At 36.3% G+C, this 21,756-nt stretch overlaps 1 pseudogene; it reads right to left on the bottom strand.

Annotated features, from left to right (window-relative positions):
* The window catches only part of LOC121316401, a 91,220-nt pseudogene that overhangs the window by 54,095 nt on the left and 15,369 nt on the right, over positions 1–21,756 (bottom strand).

Raw genomic sequence — 21,756 nt, 5'->3', positions numbered from 1 at the left:
ACAGAGAGGACTACCTGCAAGAACCCCCGAATATCACACGATCCTGGGCAATAATATCTTAACGAGGAGAAGAATCACATTACTTACACAGCAAATGTTAAAGATCTAGTGCTGATTCACTTTTTTATATTCACAGAGGCAACAGTTGTTGTCGTCCGTGTCTCCATCCCCCCCCCCCCCCCCCCCATGGACCCCCTCATTTGTTAAAATCCAACAACATAATTACTGAGCAAATCACACTTATGAAATTATCCTTTGTTGCTGGAAAAGTAAACAAGTCATTCTTTGTCAATAACTTGCTAATTTGTGATATACACTGTATACATTTAATAACCTGATTATCTGTCTTGCATAGTACCGTATTTGCTCAAGTATAAGTCGAGAAATTTAACACTAAAACACAATCCTGAAGTTGGGGGGGGGGGGGGGGGGGTCGACTAATACACAAGCAAAAAACCCCTTATGTCAGCAAACCTTTAATGTCTGCAAAAGTCATGACCGGTGTGTGGTTACTGCAATCCCTGTATGTACACATACAGTACTTAGCCACACACCGGCACCTTGCTCCCAGCCCCCCAGCTCTACACTACCGATTTTGTGTTTTCAAAAGCTGACAGGTAATAATAATGTTACCTTTTCTATTGCGTGGCCCTGCAACATAGTGCTTCTGTGAGAAACAGCAGCACATCAATTGCTGTGGGTCAATCCTTGTTGCCCTCGTTGCCAGAGCAAATCCTTCTAATTTCTCTCAAACCAAAATGCAAAAATCAAGATTTGGCAAAAATGATTCTGTGACAATGTCTATATGAATCCCAGGTTTGTTTACATCCAGAGATGTCACGTAAAACACAGGCACAGCTGTACAGCCAAACCACACCACCTCCCACATTCCATTGAAATATATACTTCCATGTGGGCTAAGAAGGAACTGGGGGTGGGGCTTGAATGTTAAAATAATACTATTGTAGGCTATACAATAAAACAAAACAAAACAAAAAAAAAAAAACATGTACTGCAATTCTAGGTAGAAGTGTTTATAAAATTGTTACTTTTTGCAAATATGCCGCTCAAAACCATCAGGATATCTAATATATTTATTTAGAAAAACTAAAACCTGAAGTTCACTAACAACAGTTTCAATTTCAGGAGTTACTTTTTGTTTTCTGTTACACTAAACTTACCATCTCTGTTTCAATAACCAAAAAAAAAAAAAAAAAAATGTATACCCTAATCTCGCCCTCACAATAGGGGGCTCGACTTTTTCTCGAGTGAATATGGTATGCTGCTTTAACACTGGCAGTGTATTTTTTATGACCGAATAGGAATGTTCTCTTTAGCTTTGACAACGTCTCTAGAAAAAGGTCATCTTTTAATAAAACTGTTAGATTTCTGCAGATTCTAGCAGTGCCTTCAGTATTCAGGTTTGACAGTAAAAACACATTTGTCATTTAGCACACCAGTCATATGGCACAACTGCATCAAAACTGTGGACCAAATTTTGACACAAGAACAAGATGCAATGCAAATGCTATTACTCTATACATCACTGATGTGGTGGCGTCATGCCCATAACAGTTCTCAAGTCAAGTCTATAATTCATTATATTATAAAAGCTAGTCTGTTGCAAATCTATCAAAAGACATTCTTAACGGGACTGTGTATTGGGAATTTTGCATAATGACCACAGTGAGGGGCGTGTGAGTCATTGTAAAAAGCACAGATAAACTCATGTTGTTGTTTGCCAGTGACATTGCATATACAAAATTCAGTTTTGATAACAAATTATTGTTATCAGCATATCATTAATCGGGATATAGAAAAACTAAGTAGGGGATCAAATCCATAATTTGTTTTACAAGATTCCTGACTATTTAGATGACAAATTGTTGACATAATGCAAACTCTTGCTGCTTTTCGATTCTCAGACCTGTTAAATTCGTAAAGATTGATTATTTGGATGTCATAATTTCTATCTTTTCCAAAGTTAGTTACCTTTTATTAGTTACGGTTTATCTTTTATGAGGGCAGCAACACAGTGTTAATGTATCTTACTAGAATAAACTCTAAGCTTACAATGCTAAATGTGGGCAAGGGATGGATTGAAACACAACAGATAGTTTCTAGTTACGATTTAGTATCTGAATTACATTGATATTGTTTCTTTACCTTCAGCAGTGGCCTTGACGCTACAATAGGCACTCTATTCCAAATAAGCAAAACAGCCTTCCAAGAGAAGAAACTGGATTCAAGGCTGAACCATTTTTTCCAACCAGTGATGTAACTCAGTACTAGTTCATGATCACGTGCCAAGAATATTCTGTTTTTACAATAGTAATCATTTTCCATTGACTGAATACAATTTGCATGTTGTGCATTTTGGACTGGCTCAACTGGAAAATGAGCCAGTGGTTTCATGGCTTAGATCATTAGTAGTAGTTATTTTCCAAATAAGTACTATTTATTTTTATTTATTTAACATTTATTTAACTTTTTTTTTTTTTTTTTTTATCTTGTGTGACCTTTTTTCTAACTTGTATTGTGAATTCTCTAGAATTATGGTGGTCAAAATGCATTTCTTTCTGTGGCTTAATCAGTTTGATTTCCCGGTAATTACATCCGTTTACATAGCTATAGACTTCACTCTGAACACATTACCTACAAGATCACAATAACCTACTGAAAGCTCTGACCACTTGTAACAAAAGCAGCATGTCAGGTTAAATTAATGCCATTTTGATTTAGTAATCTGTTTCCAGTATAACGTGAACTAATGCACATTGCTAAATGACTCTAATGGGCTGCTGGTCAATCACCATACAGATGCTGTAGTGGTGTAACGGTTCTTCACTGCCATGAGTTAACATTGCAGAATATACTATCCCGATGTAACTGGAATTTTAGTAACTCTTTTTCCTTAAAACATGGATTTTAATATTTACAAAAACACATGACTAGAATATACACCATTCTAATGATGTATGTTTTTATTTGCTACCTATAACCTATAAATCATGAAATATTATTAAGATATATATTTTCGCCATATCTCCACCCTCCATTGCTAAAAGCTCAAAACATTCACCTGAACTATGTTTTAAATGAAACACAATTCTGGTAGATGAGACCCAGTATCTTCTAAAGATTGTTAATCGCATTGTTGTTAGTGGTAAACTACCAAAAAGGAAATTTAAAAATTACAAACCATCATATCCTGGATAAACAAGAGTTTTAAAATAACTTTATTTCAGTTAATATAAAACAATTCAATTTTCTTGACCATGGATCCTAGCGCTGTATACCAACTCTTTCAAATCATGAAAACTCATGAACATACCAAGTCTTCTGCTGTAACTGGATGCCCTTTTTTGTCACTGGCAACTACCATCTTGCCCAGCCTATCTTTCATGTCAGCCAACCCATCTGTCAGCGCCAGGATCGCCATGATCTCACTGGCAACTGCTATGTCAAACTGCGTCTGAAAAACAAAGAACACAGCTCATTTTATAAAAAGAATGCATAGAAAAAAAACACTGATAGACTTTTTTCTTAAGATTTGTACATGAACCTCTCAGTCTTAAATATCATGTGTCATTACCAAGAAGTAACTAAATGCTGGACTGTGAAGAACTACCATTAAACACTATAAGAATGTTAAATGTTAAATATTATATTTTGATAGCAACATATATCCTCATATAGAAGGCTTAAAAGTACTTTATTGAAGGACTGTGTGAGAATAAATGGCAACATGAGCTTAGCAAAATGTTTATTTTTATTAAAACATGTCACAGTTCAAACATTTGTTTTTACTGACAGGATATTACATCCCACACAGGTGCGGTGTTTATTAGTGTTACCTCAGATTAACATTGAAAACTGACAGTGGGAAGCTTAGGGAAATTATTTTCAAATGCTGTTTCACATGTTTTAATGTGCACACAGGATAGCATTACCCTAAAAGCATTCTCTCACAAACTGCTAGTTCATCTTTTTATGCTTTATATAAATCCCATCTGTCAGGAATGCCTGGAATTTGTCTGTTGACCAAAACAATTTTTGGGTAAGAAGTTCCTTCCCCTAAATCTAGTCTAATCTTCACAGTGGTGTGGTAACATAAACATATCAATGACAAGTGCTTTTGAACATACTGATAAATATGCTATACTGTATTGCATAATTCAACAAGGCACAGACACTACAATATAAACTATTAAACACAATTCAACTGTATGTGAAACACAGCCAGCAATACATTTAGACATGTAAAAATGAAATCTTTAAAAAGCACACAGTACCTGTTGGATGAATCCTTTCACTGTGTTTGCTTGACCAACAGTTATTTTCCTTAATAATCTGTCATTTGTATCTAAAACTGAAAGAAAGGACAACAGGTATAAGGTAAAAATCATATTATTAAACTTCATGGCATGAGTAAAACGTTCTTATTGATGTACTTGACCAGTGTTTCTCAACCCCGGTCCTGGGGACCCACTGTGTCTGCTGGTTTTCATTCCAACCGAGCTCTCAATTACTTAACTAGATCCTTAATTAATCTGATAATTTGCTTAATTAGACCTTAATTGTTTTCAGCTGTTAATTATGAAATTGTTATAGCGAACATGAAAATGTGCAACTGTTTTTTTTTTTTTTTCTATTTAGTCGTTGCCAATGGTTTTTACCCTGATTTTCTCCCCAGTTTGGAATGCCCAATTATTACCTTTTATCCAGGATTACCGCTCGGGAAACTCGCGTCCTCCGATACGTGTTCCTGCCAATTCATCATTTTTCGCACTGCGGATCCAGAGCGAAGCCACCAGACCTATAGTGCCGGAGGACAACACAGATCTGATTGGCTCCACTGCAGACCCACAGGCACCCTATCAGCCACAGGGGTCGCAGTGAACCGTGGATTGCCCTTCCAACCTAAGCCCTCCCTACCCAGGTGTCACTCTGCCAAATGTGCACTGCCCCCTAGGAACTCCCGGTCACGGTTGGCAATGACATAGCCTGGATTTGAACCTGCAATCTCCAGGGGCCAGTTTTTCTAAACTTAATCTGGGTAACAGTGATCCGGATTTTGTAATCCTATATTTTGCGAGAGAGATTACTTTTACCTGTATCATTTTGACCCGGATTTTCAGAAAATGTTACTGATGGATTACATTTATCCAGATAACAAATAATCACGATTACAGAATCCAGTTTTTTGAAGTGTATAGTTTTTTTGTTTTTATTTTTTTAAGAGGTCATTATTTATGATATAGCCTAATTTAACAGAATAAACAAGTTTGTGGTAATAATGGGTAACAAACTTTATTTATGTCGTTTTATATTATTCTTTCAACAAAAATCACACAAATCACTTTTAATGTTAGTGCACATATAACGTATGCAAACAATTGTTATTTTATTTATGCCTTCTTAGCAGAAATTAAACAACTAAATCTAAATTGAATAAAAACAAAACTTTTGAATTAAGTATCTGTGTTTTTAGACATCTTCATCATCTTCCTCGTCGGTCGGGAGTCTGGCACCTCTCAAACAAGCTTTAAGGAGGCGTATGTGTATGTTTTTATTTTTATTACAGCTATCCAGCTCAAACGCGGAAATCTGATTACCAAAGTTTTGAAAAACTGGCCCCAGCCTATAGTATATACTTTTACTGGATGCGCCACTTAGGAGCCACCAAAATCTGCAACTGTTTAAGAGCGGAAAACAATTAAAGGTCTAATTAAGCAAATTATCAGTTAAAATTAAGGATCTAGTTAAGTAATTGAGAGCTCGGTTGGAATGAAAACCAGAAGGCACTGTGGCCCCCAGGGCCAGGGTTGAGAAACAGTCAGCAGTCTCTTAATATAATCAAATCAGCACAAATCACATGCAAAACAAGTACATTCCAAAATGAGTTGCTGCTGTGATTTATAAACTTCGAGAAGGGGACCTACATGCTGGCAGGCTACCCTAATCCCAAACTGAAAAGAGGAAATTAACTCCAACTTCCTGTTCAAAGATTAGGTGCTACAGAATAATGGAGTGAACTGTCAATGTTGTAAAACAAACCTATTTTATCACTGTCGGATGAAGCCATGATGTGTTCAGATACATGTAAACTCTCTATCCATGTTCTCTCAAAACTAAAATAACATATAGATTTAAATTATCTTCTCTCTCTCTCTCTCTCTCTCTCTCTCTCTCTCTCTCTCTCTCTCTCTCTCTCTCTCTCTCTCTCTCTCTCTCTCTCTCTCTCTCTCTATATCTATATATATATATATATATATAGGAGAGAGAGAGAGAGAGAGAGAGAGAGAGAGAGAGAGAGAGAGAGAGAGAGAGAGAGAGAGAGAGAGATCAGGTATACAAGGAAATTACATGACACCAACAGGAGGCTCTTATTTTAAAGAGTCAACCATAGGGAACAGTTAGATTGAGTTGACAGTTGGTTTTAATTCAACACCAACTACTTCACACCAAGAAACATTGTTCTTACAGTAAGAAAACAATTGTATTTGCACTGCCTGTGGCCACCACAGTAATCTTGGTTCCACAGGAATGAAATTACACACAAATATCCTCTCAGGTAAGTACAACAAAGGGTGAAACCGTAATTCCTTTTTAAATAGGCCAGAGAGGATTTTCCAAGCTCTATCTAAAACGGTAAGAAATATGCCGCCAAAAACAACAAAAGTTAGATGGCTTCTGCTCTTTACTGAAGCTGTGTATACTTTACATTGGAGCACTTTCTATACTACGTAAAGTAGGTTCTCAGAACCTGTTGACCATATCTTATTCTGAGGTCTGAGACTGAAGCCAAAGAATTGCACAGGGAGTCGTTGCAGTCCTTACACACACTACCACACTATTTACTGTACATATAGTTTATCAGCAGTTTCCATTCTGTTGGGAGGGTTCTTGCAAATCTGGTTACCAACCTCTACATGTGGAACCTCTCAAAAGCACACTCAGAAGCAGAAGAAAAAAGTGCCACTGCCAAAACAGAAACTCATGAAAATATGGCTGACAAAAATGAGTATCACTTCCAGAGCTGAATAACACTTTACAAGAGGTTTACACAATTGTTACAGGATTGTATCTCCAGTATTATTACGCAGATAGATGCCTTGATTTGTGAAAAAAAGTGGTCAAATTGAACTAGCACTCTTTATACTTCCAACAAACATTTGGTCCCTTCATCCATTTATACTCCATATCAAAATTTCTGACCCCATTTTTTTATTTGGGAGAATGATCCACGTAGAAGCTTTTTAGCACCCTGTATATTCTGCCAAGTTTCAGTATTTCGATTGTTTGGTCCCTGAAACACACTGATAATATGCCGTAGCTCTAGGACAGATTTAACAGCAAGGCAGCAAGCAAATCCTTGTACCTCTTTGCCATGTAATTGTAGCTGTGTCAACGTCGAGGCGTACAAATGAGGTAATCTCCTCCACTGTCAATGTGCTTGGGTCCGTCTTGTTTATTCCCAATCTCTAGAAAAAGCATACGAAAACATACAAAAATGTCATATGAAGTCACAGGAATGCAATGTTTGTTTGCTGGCAAGTTTTTTTTGTTGTGGCAAAACTGCACATTTTGTATTCTGAGGGTGAATGGTAAAAGGATGGGAGAGGCTGCTTTCTGTTTTAATGTCCCCACACTCTGGAACGCCTTACCCCCTTTTACAAGAGATTCACCTTCAATTGCAATCTTCAAATCTCGATTAAAAACATACCTTTTTAATATAGCTTTTCCACAACATTTTTATGTTTTATTCTGAGTTTTATTGTTACTTCAGTTTTTAATAATTGTACTATTTTCTTACTGTTTATTATTGTATTGTTGCATTTTGTTTCTGTATGTAAAGCACTTTGAATTGTATTGTACATGAATTGCGCTATATAAATAAAGGTTTATTATTATTATTATTATTATAATAATAATAATAATAATAATAATAAAGTGCAGTATTGGAGATATAAGCCATTGTAAATATCAGAGGTTTACAATACTGAGAAGAGGGAGGAGGCTAGTATGGATTTTTCAAATGCGCCAGTGATTCCAGTACTGAATGTACCAAGATTCATAGAAAATGTGTTTGAGGGGGGATATTGTAAAAATAATTCAAGTACTAGGAATATAAATTCAGAGCACTGTGGGTTTTTACCGCCTATCTATAAAAATAATCAAAAAGTATTGCAAACATTGTTTTACTGGATCACATGTCACGTGAACAAGGATCAGGCCAGTTTAAATTCCTAGCACTTCAAACAAGCCAGCCTTTATTTTCTCTTTAAGCAATTACTTTATCACACCTGGCAAACCCCATAATAAACCATTTACATGTTTATCAGGCTTAAATGATTAAAATCAGCTCCCATCTGTGATGGAGTAAAGAATTCGCAGATCAGCTCCACACATTAGTCTGTACAGTACATACAGCTAAATCAAATGAAAAGGCTTTATAGCAATAAAGTTAATGTTAAATAGTGGAAGATGACTGTTTATCTTGGCTCACTTTCACATCCCCACAAATCACCACTAACTGTGCAACCTGACCACCATTTATAACAGCATTAGAAAGAAGTAAACTCTACTCAGGAAAGTAACTCTGTCTCAATGTACACAAAACAAATAAGATTGTCTTCTCTTAGTGTTTTCATTCCTGACCGTGTGTTTGGCACCTTAGCAGGATAGGGACTCATCAAGTCATTCATAAGAATGCCATTTGTTTCAGAGCAACACCCTTCCTGCATAGTGTAGCTAAAATACTATTTCATTCTGACCATGTACAGTCCTGGGAAAGGAGATTTCAAAAGTGCTCAGAATTGCTGAACAGGTATAACAAAATAATTTGTCATTTTTCTTCACCTATCTAGGCAGCATCTGTCCTGTTAGGAGGAAGGAAGCACTATGGCAGACGGCTAAGTGTCCTCATAGCTTTAAGAAGCCAGATATGATTAGAAATTTCCATCAGGGTTTTCTGTATCTAGAGATGATACACTATCAAACTTGACAGTAAGGCTAAACACAGGAAAGACATTCCAAATAGACTGTCAAAACTTACTTATCTGTAATGTTGTTTTTCCATCGTAGTTGTTACAGGAGTAAAAGCTATTAGAATAGGAACAATGGCTCCCCTGGGCCGTCATGGCTCCACCACACTTCATCCATTCTTATTAAAATTTTAGTGGGAACAATGAACTTTTCAACTCTTAATCTGAACAGTAAAATAATTCTGTTTAAATCCATTGCCAGCTAAGGTATACATCACCATATCATATCTTTTCAATAGAGGGACACCAGAGAAAACATTATTCTTCGTGTTTGCAGCAGCTACAGCGTCACATGAGTTGTTTTTTTATTCTGGCCCCTTCTTTTAGCAAAATCTTTAAGAACATTTAAGTGATAATAAAGTTAAGGACTTACTCGTAACCCTGCCAACTGAACTGAAGAGAACTGTCTCGCTCCATGAACTGACGGTACAAGGCGATTATACAAGGCCTATTTAAAACAAAACAAAAAAAGAGAGAGAAAGTATAATAACTGTCTTATGTAGGCATAAAATGATAAACAGGGATACATTGACAATATGGTGAAGTTAGTTAAGAGTTTTTCATATCCAAGTTAGTTAACACATCACTTGTATTATACAACATGAATGTACATAAAATGCTGTTTTTATTTAGCTCATGAGGTGTCCGTTTTGTATAAAATCTTGTATGAAAATAAGCTCGACCCATTAAAAAAATAAAAAAAGCACAAATAGTGCACTTTATTATTTAAAACAATGTGTATATGTGTTTTTGTAATGTTTGAGTATGGTATCTAATCATGGACCAGTAGAAAAGATCAGTCTAGTAACGTTACTTTGCATAGCAGGCCCAACCCTGCCTGACTCAGTAGATTCATGAAGAATCCTGGCATCAATTGCTGCAGCGAGCATGTTATTGGCAGCAGTAACAGCATGAATGTCTCCTGTCAAGCAAAGGTTGAACTGAAAAAAAGAAAATATCATTTTTTTTAAAATAAGCATACAAATCCATTTCAAATGTTAAATAAAAAAAGAATACCCCTGGAGTGCAACTTTCCTTCTAACTGCACAGGTTTAAGAGAACGCATAAAAGTGTGTGCACATAACTTACAGAATGCCCATGTTAACAACTTCTTATGAGCATTACCCTCTACAGAGTCCATTTCTCAATAAGAATAGGGTTTTAAATAAAATGCTATTCACTCAGGTCTTAAGACTAAAATTTAAATCGCAAGTCTGAAAGGGAAAAGCAGAACATTCACTGGACTTTTTTTCAGCAGAGTAATGCCATTTTAAAACACCCTTACACACAGAACAAGAACAAAGATGGGCTGTACATTGTATGACATATTTCAATTCCCCCGCAACTAAAATTTTGTGTCGTCATTACCAGCAATAACTTCCTCATGAAAAATATTATGTTAAACAGTGTTTTGGAGTTGCAAAGTCCAAGACTTGCTTACCTCCTCTATGGGAATGACTTGAGCATAACCACCTCCTGCAGCACCGCCTGGAGCAAGAAAAGCAAGTTCAATATTCAGATCAAAAGGGTGCGCAAAAAGGGGTTCAGTGAAGAAACCTCCATATCCACAAGGTTTGTAGACAGTGGTCCACTACCAGAATCAATGCCTGAAAAGCCTAGGAAGTACAATCAACCCAATGCAATATGAATCTCTTAAACAAATATATAAAGGTAAAGTCTCCGGAATTCTATTAACCAAATCGTTAATTAACAATTGGTCTGATTATTGATGTTGTATGATGCTTATGTAGGCTCATATTGTGGCCGCTTTCTTTGCACACTCATTACCTTTAACTCCAAAAGGTGGGTCCTTGTGAAGGCTGTCTCACGCAAGCAAAGAAATTGACCTTAAGATGGGCAGTAAGGGCTTGAACCAGGCCTATAGTCACTGTGCTTTTGCCTTCCCCAACTGGTGTTGGTGTTATACTTTAAAAACAAAACAAGAAATGAATTAAAATACTAAATACTGTCTTTTTTAGATTTGGTTTAGAAAAAAAAAGAGAGAAAGGATGAAGTGACATCTCACAACAAGAATTTATTTTACAGTACAATTAACTGTACCTACTAAATAACAAGATGCAGCCTTCAGGGAAGACAACCCCAAGGCTTACTCTTCATTCACATTAATGTTGCTCTAACAATGTTATCTGTAAACTGAAACAAATTCACATCCTAATTGGTATCATCCGACTCAAATATTACAAACACTTGTTCCTAATTATGTTTCCTGTTATTATTTTCCTGTAAGATACCAAAGCATTCCATATTCACACTTTCCAACCTGTAATAATTAATTGATGTAGCTGGGGGGAGAGTGTCACAGCATGACAAGTATTATTCAGCTGTACAAGTAGTATTAATGGTGAACAACACCAAAATTACTTGTTGGACAATTGCTGAAGGCAAGGGCACTTTAAAAAAAAACCTAGGTCAATCACCTCCGGTAATGACTACTGCTAATATCACTTATGCACAGAATTTTTTTTTCTTTTTTTTAGTGTGTAAGCTATACAGTATCTCTTCACGCTGCTTAAGTTGCTAACAGTAATGTCCCCCTAGCTTTGGAAGACATCTACCACAGGTTAGTGACAGCTGTACTCTGAACCTCGGACTGTATAAAATGTCACATAAAACTACTACTTTTTCAGTACAAGGCACAAAACATTGATTAGTTACCTCGGGGTTATTTTTCTCTGCAGTTTCTCACCCTAAGATTACACATTTTAATTATGTTACAGCTACCACAATTCTGATAGACATAAATTAAGGTGACCACATGGCTCTGTGTTCAGTGGGACAGTTTGGGATAGTTCAGGCTTTTCAACTCACAACCCAGTGCATTCTGGTAAGCATGGTACCCCAGTCAGGTAAAACATGCCAGAATGAAAAGCCTGAACTATCCCAAACTGTCCCACTGAACATGGAGCCATATGGTCACCTTAACATAAATGTTCAAGGGAATTCTATGTTGGCAATAAATAATTGCACACTGTTGCCATTGTTTTTCTTATCTGGTATTTTTAAAGCATCTATACGGTTAGTGATGCCATAGTTTAACTTAAATATTGAATTCATAGTTTTTCTACTTTATCTACTTCTGTTTAATTACCACATTTCCGATATAACTAGTTAAACCCAACAATTCCCTTCAAATTTAACAGGACACATTCCTGTATATGTTAAACTGTATGACCACACATTGGGCTATTGATTTTCAGCGATCGCGGAATTAGACATTTTGCGAATGGAATTTCTCAATGTTGTCTTTTTCTCCTCGCAACTCCAATTTTCAGATTTTTGTTGTTTGTTGTTTTTTTTTTTGTTTTTTTTTTGCACTACACCCAGTCAAGTTTAAGTTAATTTATCATGTGATTCACTCACCTGTCTTTGCTGAAACTCAATATGGTGGCTGCACCAACGAAGACGAAAAAAACAATGTTTCAGCAAAAGACAGAGCTAAAACATTTTTTGATTATCTATATGAGGATGGTGGGAAATTCTGCACATTTTGCTGCCATTCGATTGATGTATGAGTCAATTAAAGATTGACTATTAAGACCATTAAAGATCATATTGCTAGTCGCAAACACGTAGAGAACAAAAAAGCAAAAAAGACGGCAAAAAAACAAATCTATGCTGAAAAACTTCGGTTCATACTTCTGTCGAAGATGAATGTAATACGTAAGGCGCATACAGCTATAAAAACGGTGCAGCTATTTGAGAACTATTTTCAACATTATCCAAGGTTATGTGGATATCAGGTCAGATGCAGGAGAAAAGGCTGTATGACTTTCCACAAAAGACGCACGTCGGAGTCTGAAGTATGAACCATCCTTTAGATTTAACCCTTAGGTACTGCTCTCAAGACAGGGTTTTCCCCAAAGTAAGCTAGCTAAATTAATTGTGTATTTAATTATTGTTTAGTTTATTTCTTTCCACTCTATCTACATTTAATAAAGCTATAATTAGAAATGTTAAACCATGACTGTAATTAAATTACACCATCTGACAATGAAGAACCAAGCTCAAAAACCAAGTTTTCAGAACTGTTGTAATATAATTAAGTACTCCTCATTATTTTAATGCCAGCAATGAGCCAGGTGACGTTTATAAACATTCAGGTGATTTACTAACTATTACAGCAACAAGAGTGGTTGAAAATCTTGGCTTTAATTAAAAAAAAAATTGTGGTAATAATTATTCATTTATTTATTTTAACTATCAACATTTATGTTCAAATGCCATGTTTAATTATCATTAAATTGATCAAATGTGGAAAAAAAAAAGATCATTTTTGAAAAACAGAAATTGATATTCCCCAGAATGGAAAATCAGTAGCTACACATGGTATGCTATATTCCATATTAAAACATATTTGCACAACTACACACGTGTTCTTCATAAGCAATGCAGTTATCACCGTGAAAAGGAAACAGATCTTGACACATTTCCTTCTCCGTGCCACGTGGGTGTTTTCTTAACATGTAAATGCTTTGTTAACAAATACCACCATATGTTATTACCATTTGCAATCTGCTTATAATTATAGCAGCTGGGTATTTCAAATTCCACCACATAGGTTTAAACTGATAATAAAAAATAATATATATTAGTGCATTTTAATGTGCCTTTAATTCTTTAAGAATGAAAATAATTTGATTTCCCCTTCACTATTAAGAGAGCTAATTATAGGTAGTTTGATTTAATACAATATACAATATGCAGTGTGGTGTGTTCTGAGGAAATGCATCCCTTCATCATCAATCTAAAATATATTAGGATTTTTGCAATACACAGTCTCAATAGGCAGTCTAGACATTGTATTGACATTCCTGATTAGGAATCTGGCATCGACCACAAAACACAACAGGTCAGCCAAAAAGGGAAACTCTTGCATTGTGACCCTCTATGTAAACCTAGTTAAATATTTAGTCATAAATGTTTTGGGGTTTTTGGTTTTTTTTTGCTTTAACTTTTTAAATTGTCCATTTAAGGCCCTGTTCTAAAGCAAACCTATTGGCTAATGTGCAGTCATATGACCAAAAACCTCTATATGGTGTCTTATTACCCCATATAGAGGTGAAAAGAAATTGGGCCTTATCAAACTTTCAATTTACAGTGGAATTGCAACATAATTGAACTAAAACATATTGACTCATTTTCAATTCTGGGGTTTATTCAATTGATCTCACCACTGGCGGATCCACGTACCACCACTGTTTAAATCACTACAACACATCGCCCGCCACGGCAGTAAATTCAGTGAGATGCCAAAGTGGATGACCATGACTCATGTCAACAGTATGTACAGAACAGTATAGAATAAGAATTAGCAAGTGTCACAACAATTTGATAAAGAATGATCCAGATATACAGTAGATGCCGGTTATTAGCAACCCTGATAAAACTTTCGGTTATTAACAACATTTTCCCAGGAACCAATTCCATCCCATAGACTTTAATGTTAATGGAATTTTGATACTAGCAACTGCACGACACTCATTGACAACTTTATTACTAGTTGCCAGTGCTACAGAGAATATTTGCATGATTTATGCACATACTTCATGCAGCTTTTATAACACGCTGACTTCACAACTGCGTATTTCTGGCGGACTAAAGCAGAAACGTGGCTTTGAAACTGACTACGAAGCGGCACACAAAATTGAGATGGATTTGCAGCGGGAGGTGGTACATTGTAAAAAGCAGACAACGTTGGACAATTTCTTATTTTAAAATTGTGTTCTTTAGAATTGATTTTAAGTACAACACATATTTATTATGTTTGCTTTACTCATTGTAATGATAACTGTAGTACATCGTTGTGTAGAACTATTTAAGCCTACTCCCTTTTTTTTTTGTTTTACACATGCGTGAAGTAAACAGTTCTATGTTTGGGTATTTCGTGTTCATTTTTTAACACTAACATTTAAAACACATGTACTTCAGTGGCATATTTGTACAACCACTTTATTTAAATTGAAATGTTACAATGATCTGTATGTTATGTATAATACCCCCGAAGGCACAGACTGACGGCATTATTACTGACCTATAAAAAGTGGATGCATGGCGGGGAACATGTATGGAACTATTCTGTTAGCTAGAGCCATGAACTACATGCCTGCGGATTGCAAACAGTGAAACACCAGTAGATTCAGATAACTGTCATAATGTACTGCTCCACAGTGACAGAACTGTTTTGGGTAGTTAGCCTACCTACTGATGCATTCAATACTGGGTATTTTCAGAGACTCAGTAAACTGCGTTCAAATGATTCTGAAAAGGGCCTGAATCGTAACTGAAGCGTGTATTTTATTTTATTTTTTCTGAAGCATGATCTCCACCTTGATGGAATAATATGGTAATATTTCACATCAAATTTCTTATTTATTACTTTTATAAATGCCCAGCATGCAATGTTTTTTTTAAAAGCAGCAACAGAGCTGTGAGAGTTGAAAGCTACAGGAAAACACTTCTGTCCTTTGCCCCGCACTGTTTATCTGCAAAACAAGACCTTCTTTGTTTGAAACTGATGGGAATCTCCAAGATCACTCATAAATTAATAATGTTATTCTTTATTTAAGTTGTGTCAACTCAGATTTACAATAGGTATGATTGTCCCCATTACATAATGTGCATTGTATTGTTACGCCATCAAAATAACAGAGCTCCAGTGTCAATGTCTAGATAACTGAAAAGTAGTTGATATGAACCAAAGTTAACAGCTAAGAAAAAACTTTTCACCAATTAAAGTCCCAGAGGCATTAAACATAATAAAAAAGATCCTTATTAGAATGTTTCCCCTGTTACTGTTTCTTCTTTTACAGTAACTAGTCTGGAGGACAAAATTCACCACACATCACTCCCAAGGGAACCAAAATATTGATGAAACAGCTGGGTTTGGAACTTGGGCGGGACGGTTGAGCTTTCATTCATGATTTGTAGCCATTTTTGAGTCAATGGGATGAATACTTCTTAGTAACTCCCTCTGACTGATATACAAAACCAAAGTAAAAACTATATCCCATAATCAAACTTAATTGTCAATACATGTCAATTTTCCTTTAAAGTCTTTTTCAGAAAAAAGTGTAATTTAATTCTCGCAATTGCTTCTCCTTTCCTTAAGCTTTATATTGTTGTGGAATAGGCTACATAAAATTAAAATGTATTGTACTGCTTTATCATTTTGTCTATTGGGAGTTAACACAAATGCATTCAATTATTTATTTATTTTATTTTATTTTATTACATCCTGTACCTCTAATACATATTTCAAACAAAATGCCACTCTAGGAATTAAACTAAAATACTATGTATTTCAGCTGTTTGTATGCTGGAAGCCAGAAATTCAAGAATTTGAAAACTTAGGCCTGTTTAGAAGTTTCCCTGAGTGCTTTACTATCACCATCTCTATTTAGTCCTATTATTGCTGTGTAACTTGATATGCCATAAAACCGCCACCACAACAACCACCACAAAACAACAACGGGATAACTTGTTCTATATCTTGTCACAGAGACAAAGTTTCCTCTTTGAATTAGAATTCATAACGGTCTGAATTTGGGAATTTGTAGCAATACTTTCAGCATCAGTGTGAAATTCTTCTTATTAGCAAAATGAAACAGAAGAGAAACATGAAAAGATAGATAGCAATGAGAAGATATTCTTGCCCAGCAACCAGGATATATTTCCCATCTGGCTGCTCTTTTAATCTCTCCAGGAGAGATAATCTTACTTTGGTTTTTGCTTTTCCATAGACTTCAATTTCATCTGAAAGCAATCCAATCTCCTTGGCAAGCAGGTCGACGGGCTTTGGAACCTGGCCTCGGGAAATCTCAATGTCACTAATAAAAATAGGGAAAGCAGGAGATTCAAATCTGTCCAGGTGGTCCCTTCCTAAGAAGGGCCTGAGTCACAAACAGTGCAAGGCATTGTGTCCGACAGCCAACTTTTGAGTTTAAAAGAATACTGCCCGCAAACTAAGGCCTACTTTTTTTTTTTTTTTTTTTGCAACTTCTATTAACAAGCTGGACAAATCAGTATATTAGTGAATGTCTTATAAAATGTACTGCTTTAATCTGCCCGACATCCAAATGGCCTGACACTCGTTTTACATTATAATGCTATGTGACAATTACAACTACTAGTGATTCGACTAGGGGGAACCTTAATAACAGCCTATATTACTACACTGATGAATGCAATGGTATCTTGTCTAGATGTGCAAAAATGTGGAAAATATGATATAATGTAACAGTTTCAGGAATCCCCTTTACTATCATACATATCCCACTTTAAGGATGCAAATATTCCACTGCTAATATTCCACTGCTTATACTGCTGTCACTCAACCCACCTTCTGCTCCTTTCAACAACATTCTATAAAGAAACACAGAATTAGATCTGCAAAAAAGCACAGTAAAAATATGCACCAATATGTCACTTAAAAGATAAAGATTTACAGAAGAAGTTTTGTTATATAGTTTTTTCTACTATTTAAAATGAAAGATACATTATTTGTAATGCAGTGTTAAAAGTATTAGAAGAGTCTATGAAATGGACAATGAACAACGGAAACAGCAGAGTTGACATTCAAATTGGGGAGAAGACAGAGGTAAATCTAATTGGACAATTCCCTCTTAAAAATACCATCATCAAACTTCAACTATGCCAGCTCTTTAAAGGGTAACTGGTACAGGTTTGAAATATCTGTTTTCTACTAATGTATTATTATTTTCTCTTTTTCACTTTTCTCTGTTTCTTCACTTCTGTTTCAGTCACCACATCCTATTGACTTTTAAAGTGTAACTATTAACCTGTCCCCTGCAGCACTCTGCCTCAAGTGTCCTACTACATTTGTTCTGTGTTTTTTTTAGTTTCTTAGTTGCAGGGGACAGATTAATGGTTACTCAGGCGCACTTAGAGAGAAGACTTGTTTGAGGGCCCTTTTGTGGCTGCAGGTTTGAGTAGTAAAAAATCTCCAGGGTTTGATGTCTGAAACAGAAATCTGAACAAGAAGAAAATTCTTAAGGTATCTTCCTACTCATAACTTGCTCTTTAAGAACATAAGAACATAAGAAAGTTTACAAACGAGAGGAGGCCATTCGGCCCATCTTGCTCGTTTGGTTGTTAGTAGCTTATTGATCCCAAAATCTCATCAAGCAGCATCTTGAAAGATCCACGGGTGTCAGCTTCAACAACATTACTGGGGAGTTGATTCCAGACCCTCACAATTCTCTGTGTAAAAAAGTGTCTCCTATTTTCTGTTCTGAATGCCCCTTTTTCTAAACTCCATTTGTGACCCCTGGTCCTTGTTTCTTTTTTCAGGCTGAAAAAGTCCCTTGCGTCGACACTGTCAATACCTTTTAGAATTTTGAATGCTTGAATTAGGTCGCCACGTAGTCTTCTTTGTTCAAGACTGAACAGATTCAATTCTTTTAGCCTGTCTGCATATGACATGCCTTTTAAGCCCGGAATAATTCTGGTCGCTCTTCTTTGCACTCTTTCTAGAGCAGCAATATCTTTTTTATAGCGAGGTGACCAGAACTGCACACAATATTCAAGATGAGGTCTTACAAGTGCATTGTACAGTTTTAACATTACTTCCCTTGATTTAAATTCAACACTTTTCACAATGTATCCGAGTATCTTGTTAGCCTTTTTTATAGCTTTCCCACATTGCCTAGATGAAGACATTTCTGAGTCAACAAAAACTCCTAGGTCTTTTTCATAGATTCCTTCTCCAATTTCAATATCTCCCATATGATATTTATAATGTACATTTTTATTTCCTGCGTGCAGTACCTTACACTTTTCTCTATTAAATGTCATTTGCCATGTGTCTGCCCAGTTCTGAATCTTGTCTAGATCATTTTGAATGACCTTTGCTGCTGCAACAGTGTTTGCCACTCCTCCTACTTTTGTGTCGTCTGCAAATTTAACAAGTTTGCTTACTATACCAGAATCTAAATCATTAATGTAGATTAGGAATAGCAGAGGACCTAATACTGATCCCTGTGGTACACCGCTGGTTACCACACTCCATTCTGAGGTTTTTCCTCTAATCAGTACTTTCTGTTTTCTACATGTTAACCACTCCCTAATCCATGTACATGTGTTTCCTTGAATCCCAACTGCGTTCAGTTTGAGAATTAATCTTTTGTGCGGGACTTTGTCAAAAGCTTTCTGGAAATCTAAATAAACCATGTCATATGCTTTGCAATTATCCATTATCGATGTTGCATCCTCAAAAAAATCAAGCAAGTTAGTTAGGCACGATCTCCCTTTCCTAAAACCATGTTGACTGTCTCCCAGTACCCTGTTACCATATAGGTAATTTTCCATTTTGGCTCTTATTATAGTTTCCATAAGTTTGCATATAATAGAAGTCAGGCTTACTGGTCTGTAGTTACCTGGTTCAGTTTTGTTTCCCTTTTTGTGGATCGGTATTACGTTTGCAATTTTCCAGTCTGTCGGTACCACCCCTGTGTCAAGAGACTGCTGCATGATCTTGGTTAGCGGTTTGTAAATTACTTCTTTCATTTCTTTGAGTACTACTGGGAGGATCTCATCCGGCCCAGGGGATTTGTTTATTTTAAGAGCTCCTAGTCCCTTTAACACTTCTGCCTCAGTTATGCTAAAGTTATTTAAAACTGGATAGGAACTGGATGACATGTGGGGCATGTTGTCAGTATCTTCCTTTGTAAAAACTTGTGAAAAGTAATCATTTAACATATTTGCTATTTTTTTTTTTTCCTCTACGATTTTGCCATTTGTATCTCTTAAACATTTAATCTCCTCTTTGAATGTTCTCTTGCTGTTGTAATATTGGAAAAACATTTTGGAATTGGTTTTAGCTCCCTTAGCAATGTTCATTTCTATTTCTCTCTTGGCCTTTCTAACTTCCTTTTTGACTTGCATTTGCAGTTCTGTGTACTCTTTCTGTGTACTTTCTTTTTGGTCCTTTTTTAATGCTCTGTAAAGTGCCTTTTTTCGCTGAATATTTTTTTTAATTGATCTATTAAACCATTTTGGCAATTTAGTTTTACATTTAGATTTGTCTACTTTAGGGATATAATTGTTTTGCGCCTCTAGTACTGCGTTTTTGAAGAACAACCATCCTTCTTCTGTGGGTGTTTTCTCTATTTTACTCCAATCTACTTCTGTTAGTCTCTGTTTCATGCCTTCATAGTTTGCTTTTCTAAAATTGTAAACCTTAGCTTTAGTCTTTACTTTTGAGGATTTAAAAAACACTTCAAATGAGACCATGTTGTGGTCTGAGTTTGCCAGTGGTTCTCTGACCTCTGTTTTAGTTATTCTATCTTCGTTATTTGAAAAGACTAAATCAAGGCATGCCTCCCCTCTAGTGGGTGCCTTCACAAATTGTGTTAGGAAGCAGTCATTTGTCATTTCCACCATTTCTATTTCATCCTTCGCGCTACCCACCGGGTTTTCCCATTTTATTTGGGGGAAGTTGAAATCCCCCATTAGTATGGCTTCTCCTTTGCTACACACATTTCTAATGTCATTGTATAACAGATTATTGTGCTCACCGTCTGAATCTGGCGGTCTATAGCATGCTCCTATTATTATGCCTTTTGAATTTTTGTCTGTTATTCTGACCCATATTGATTCGGTTTTATTTTCTTTGTCCAGGTTTAACACCTGGGCTTCAAGACTGTTTCTTATGTATAGCGCTACCCCTCCTCCTCTTCTGTCCTGCCTGTCTTTCCTATACAGTGTATACCCACAAATATTATATTCGTCCCCATCACTCTCAGATAACCACGTTTCTGTAACACCTATCACATCATAGTTACCTGTTAGTGCAGTAGCTTCAAGTTCTAGAATTTTGTTTCTGATACTTCTAGCATTTAGATAAATACATTTAATGGTTGTCTTACCTGAGTTGTTGTTCTTGTTTTGATGCGGTCTCCCTTCTGTTTTTTTGTTGATTTCTCCCCCCTTCCTTTCTAGTTTAAATGCTTCCGAACCTGCTCGAGGATCTTTTCTCCAAGTAGACTAGTTCCCTTGTTATTTAAATGCAGTCCATCCCGTCTATACAGATAGTCCTCGTTGTAGAAAGTGGTCCAATGATCAAGATAGGTGAAGCCTTCCCGTGTGCACCACGTCTTCAACCATTGGTTTTGATTTATTATTTCCAGCTGTCCATATGGTCCTTTGCAAGGTGCGGGTAGTATACCAGAAAATACCACAGTTTTGGTTTTCTCTTTTAATTTCTTTCCTAGCTCTCTGAATTTGTTTTGCAGGGATTTTGGTCTGTCTCTTCCAATGTTGTTTGTACCGATGTGGACGACTACTACCGGGTCGTCTCCTGTTCGTTCTAGGAGCCTGTCCACGTTTTCAGTGATGTGCTTGACCGAGGCTCCCGGAAGGCAGCACACTGTTGTAGTAAGGGGGTCCAAACTGCGAACTGAACTTGCTGTGTTTCTCAATATGGAGTCCCCAACAATCATGACCTTAAACTGTGAGGCCACCTGAATAGCAAACCAGCCAGAGAAGCATGGCCACGGAAAAATGTTCCACCCACATAGAAACATTAGGCAATGGAAGCGGACCAACCTCCATACTCGGAGCTGCTGCCAGGGTTCCAACACCCATCTCTGCAGTTCTCTCCACATCTCTATTGGATTCCTATGAAATTAAACAATTCAGGATTAAAAAGATAGGATTTATTTAGCTT

This window comes from Polyodon spathula, chromosome 5 (genome assembly GCF_017654505.1).
Source record: "Polyodon spathula isolate WHYD16114869_AA chromosome 5, ASM1765450v1, whole genome shotgun sequence".
NCBI lineage: Eukaryota > Metazoa > Chordata > Actinopteri > Acipenseriformes > Polyodontidae > Polyodon > Polyodon spathula.
The sequence above is the reverse complement of the archived record's forward strand: the minus strand, read 5'-3'. Positions and strand labels throughout refer to the sequence as shown.